We start from the raw sequence: 5000 nt of genomic DNA, 5'->3' as shown, positions 1-5000 counted from the left end.
GGTCTCCAACTTCGGACAGTTTTCAGGCTTCAGATACTCTTTCTTCATTGTCAACTGATCTTTAGACAAGCCTTTCTTTAAAAGGCTATTGACCAGAACTCCCAACTTCTCACATATAGGTGGATCATTAGCGTTTTCCGGATTCAACTTTGTGAGTAGAGTTTCAAACTCTGTTGGTTGCTTGACAGTTTTAGCAGATTCAGATGTACTCGCTTGGCTTTTGTTTGAAGCTAGGACGGTTTGCACTAACGTATTCATATCTATGGTATTATCAACAACAGGCTCGTCTTCAGCACTGTAGTCATTCTCTTCATACCATTCATTTATACTGGACTCTACAGTTTCTGTAACTGACTGCATGCGGTCAGTTTTGAATTCTGCAAACATGTTGGTCATCATGGTCTTTATTTCCATGCTTAGGGATTCAGTCCATTTATGACCAGCGCTTTCGTCTTCTGGCATCTCTACAGAAAACAATGCGAAAAAGCTAATCAGTGTGTGTGTACACAACACAAGAGCATTACAATAGCGAAAAACGATAGAGCGACTAATTCGCGTTGGCCCACACGCAACGCATTAGCATAAATGTGATTTTGAACTTTAAAATTCAATTTTAGCGTTTCAAGAAGTTAAGTTCAAGGCTGTATTTGTATTTTTGCCTAATATTTTATCCTCCAGTAATGGACAAGTATTTATAGCTCACAAGCGACTACCAACGAGGGACTAAGCCATTTACATTTGTTTTAGTAGTTGAGAACAAATTCCAACTACCTCATAAGTTAAGTTTCTTGGCAACTCGTAGCAGAAACAGAGAGCTTTGAGCGATTACCAACGCGAGTACAATCGCTTTTTGCTGGCCATGACGCGATAATAATTCCAAGATATATCTAGGTAAGAAAAAAACGATTATTTCTGACCTCTTCTCTGATCTTGATATCTTTCGTCGAGAGCAACTTTTAACACATCCACCCTAGCCACAGCTAACACATGCACTGAATCAAGGCGGTGCGTGCGCATCTCATGGTAACCCGTATGTACGTAATGATTTATAGAATGTATGTTTCTTTGAAGTAGATTTGAAGTTTGAAGTAGATTGTACGTCGTGTAAGTTTAATAATAAGGGAAATGTCAGTTTGAGGGATGGCCATGATGAGTGTTGACCTTCGGAGCATAGCTAGAGGCTTAAGGACGGTGCCTATCATTGTTATTGCGCATACGTTTCGCGCATCTCGAGATACTCGGATTTCATATGGGAGGTGCTTATTAAGACAGGGATATCTTTGCCTGCCTAGTTTAAAACTATGCGGAGAGATCAGAACTTATCAAGTGCACTTTGAATCCAAAAAGAAAATTGGGATAACCACGCATTTTTCACAGATAATTACGCTTCAATTTGGAAAAGAACGCCATACATTGCTGTGTATTTTAAGCTTTTTGCAAATGTTGTTGATGGATTTGATTAACTTGTTAAGATCTGCTTTTTCTCCATATTTAGTAAACCGAGCAAAAATAGCGTTGCACCGTCCTTCAAATAGGTTGAAAAAACACTATCATGGGACATGGGTTTGTGTTCTCTCCCAGCATCTTCTCCTGGTGTCAGTTAAGGAAGTTGCCCACTAATTCAAAGGTTTTTTTGCGCGTTTTACCGACTATGCGGCAAAAGCAGATCTTAACAAGTGTTATTGAAATCAAAAAAGAAAATTGGGGTTAACCACGCATTTTTCGAAAATTATTAACTAACAACAACATTTGCAAAAGGAAGCTTATTTATCTCTAAGAAATGTATGGTTCCCCCCGATTTTCTTTCTGGATACCAAGAGCACTTGCTAAGTCCTGCTTTCTCCGCACAGTTGTGAACCGCGCAATAATATCCCTGTATTAATAAGCATAACGTAACCCACACAAGAATCCGAGTATCTCGAGATGCGCAGAATGTATGCGTAATAGCAAAAGTAGCCACCGTCCTTAATACTGAGATCTGAAATAGCCTGTGCCCATCAGTACCGTCCTTGATCCTAAATTCACCGATAAAGAATATTATGGATCACTAACCAAAAAAGGCCAAGCCGATTTAACGTGGCTGCTTTTGGTGGCAGATATAACATGACCATTTTTTTTAAATCTAACATCAATAACCGCATTTGCAAATTTGAAACATTTAGAAAGAGAGAGAATTTTAGCAAGTACTCAAAGTCAATGAAACTTAAAAGTTGATGACTGATTTTTTTGGCGCATATCACAAGTTAAGGGCTTTACGTCTTTGTGATAAGTTGTCAGTTGCAAAGCACTACGCGCGAAGAAGTGGTCGCTTTGCGGCCGTAGGGCGAGGACTTGCCGATGCCCTGGCCCTGCGTAAGGTGACATGAGTCATTTTGCGGGCTCACAAAACTTCAGCGGGGTCAGTAAAATGCATTCCTCAAACGTAGATTTTCCAGTGGAAAGGGAATGGGTAAGATGTGTTTTTAAAGAAACCAAAAACCAAAGAGAAATAAAGTTTCTTTCTGTTCAAGCTTGTACATGTGACCTTATGTTACTTTTGTTGGGATCATATGCAGAATTTTCATCTTGCGGTAAAATGTAAAGCGGATAACCAGCCAAGAAGCAAGGGAAAAACAATTGGACAGCGTTTATTTTTTAGTTGATCATTGTTTCTATTTTCTATTTTTTTAGTTCTACTTTTCGTAAATCGTTTACTTATAAATCACCAATCATTTATTTATCCGTTTTAGCTAACACCGAAGTGGAAAGACAAGGTCGCCATTGCGCCGATTTTTTCTAAAGCAGGCTCAAACATTGTCAGCTGTCCCGCAAAATGTATTCGCGAGCGTGCTGAAAAAAAAAAAAAAAAACACCGTCAAACTAGTTTCAAGCTATAACAATCACAAAATGGAAAACCGCAGGGCATGTCAGCTAGCACACACGTATATGTTTAGTTCAAATTCATCTCGTGGTGAGAGAAATCGGGATTGGCTGCTTAGCTCAATATTGACATTTTTCGTAGGTATTAGCGACCATATTTTACATAGGCTATATACGTGACTTGGACTACCGTATTTACTCGGGGAAAAAAAAAACACCACAGATTATCTCTGCATTTTCCACTCGCCAATGAATGGCTGGACTCGAGCACTCGTCATATTTAGGTGTGGCGATATTTAGATTAAATGCGTCCCATCTTAGTCTTTTTAGCCTAGCCTATAAACAAACGTAGATCAGCAATTTTAAAACGCCCCTAAATGGCAAATGCTTAATAAATTCTGGGTTATAGAACTACCTTTCCCTACCATCAAAAAGACTTCACTTCTATGATAATTGGCACTACTTTGCCTGGGCAATAGGAAAACTCTCAAAATGTTCACAAGCATTGCATACCTATAATTAAATAGTTTTTACGCTAATTCATATTTAGCCAAAAATTAAAGTGAAATATTCTTCCTCAATTCAACTCCAAAAACTGTTATAAGATTTAACTGTTGTTCATTTTTATAGCTTTACATAAACATTTTCAGACGCAGACAGAAATTAACTAAGCCGCGCGCTCGTTAATTCTCTTTCATTAGAGTCCTTTTCCTGATGCTCCCAAAGAAACTTGGGCGGACAGCAAAATGACATTGGACGGACAGTAGTTGTAACTGACATCTATGAATCCACGGTGCATTCATTCAGTTAGAATAATTGTTTTAAAATGCTAAAAATTAATGTCTAAAATATGAAATACAAAATTTGGTATGATTATGGTCACTAACTGTGTACAATCTAAAATATGATTATTATTATTACCACTAATTATTTACCATCTAACCTTAGATAGATTTATGGGAATAAAACCTGTTTGCCATGAATGCCGTGCGTTTAGTCATTATCACAGTAATTATTTAAAAGCTTCTTAAATCTAGCCAGAGATTATGCCCGCTTTATACTCGGAGGAAGACTATTCCAGAGAAGAGCACCACTGTGACGAAAACTATTACGAAGGTAGTTTGTGCGTGGTAAAGGAGTAGCTAGCTTATTCACAGAATCTCGAAAGGTATAAGGAGTAATATTAGATCGTCTTAGAAATTATGAACTTTAATTAATTAAGGGATTTCTTTTTGAATTTCTCACTGAGTTTTTAGTTTTTTTCCAGTTCAGATTTTCAATCAAGTGTGCTGCATCAGCATCAAAGCTCGAGAAGGTCAGAACACGCACCGCACGATTTTGAAGCTTTTGAAGTTTTTCAGAGAGGGTCATATCACAGTTGCGGCAACAACATTGCAATAGTAGATGTTTTTGCATTGTTTATGAAAAATAGTGCATTTTCAACGTGACGTTTGAGATGTGAAGATGTCTTGCAGCGTGTGCCAATGTTTTGGAATTGGAACGAAACTACATGCCACTTTTTCCTCTACGTTTGAAAAAAAAAAAAAATCAGCATTGTGAAGGAATAAACTGAGAACAGTTGTTTGAGCTGTCAAAATTTGGTCAATCAGCGCAAACCGGAAATCTCATAAAAACACGTAAAAGACGACCATGGCTGCAATAGATTGTTTATTACATCAAATGTTCGAATTCAGTGTACCTGGGTGTGGTCCGGGACATAATAATCGGGTCTTACATAATGTAGTACCCCTGCAAAGTTCGCCCCGAGACATACTCCAAAGAAAGTGTTTTGGGTAAACGTCCCAAAGATTACTGTACGTGCTGCAAAGTTTCCTTGTAATTACGCTACGAAAATTTGTGGAAGTCGATTGCCACCAAACAAGAAAATACACGAAGGAACAACTTGGCAAAAGCATTTCATCGTCGATGAAAAAAAAAACGCCTCACATTCTGAGATAGTCTGCTTACCGTGTGCTACAAAAATACGAAAAACCAGTGTAGGTTTCAGCTTTATTGCAGCCATATTGAACGTCGTAAACCCAAAGTTTGCTGTACCGGAGAGTGAGGTCTAAGTCTCCGATGTCGGACCGAGGGGATAAAGCAAACTTTGCCAACTTTGGTAACTACGCCGGTAGAAACGT

The 5000-nt window shown here is 38.3% G+C and overlaps 1 pseudogene; it reads right to left on the bottom strand.

Moving 5' to 3' along the window:
- The window catches only part of LOC138055977 (uncharacterized), a 28112-nt pseudogene extending 27650 nt beyond the window's left edge, over nucleotides 1-462 (bottom strand).
- Between the last annotated feature and the right edge of the window lie 4538 nt (nucleotides 463-5000).

Source organism: Montipora capricornis, chromosome 7, assembly GCF_036669925.1.
Source record: "Montipora capricornis isolate CH-2021 chromosome 7, ASM3666992v2, whole genome shotgun sequence".
Classification (NCBI taxonomy): Eukaryota; Metazoa; Cnidaria; class Anthozoa; order Scleractinia; family Acroporidae; genus Montipora; species Montipora capricornis.
The sequence above is the reverse complement of the archived record's forward strand: the minus strand, read 5'-3'. Positions and strand labels throughout refer to the sequence as shown.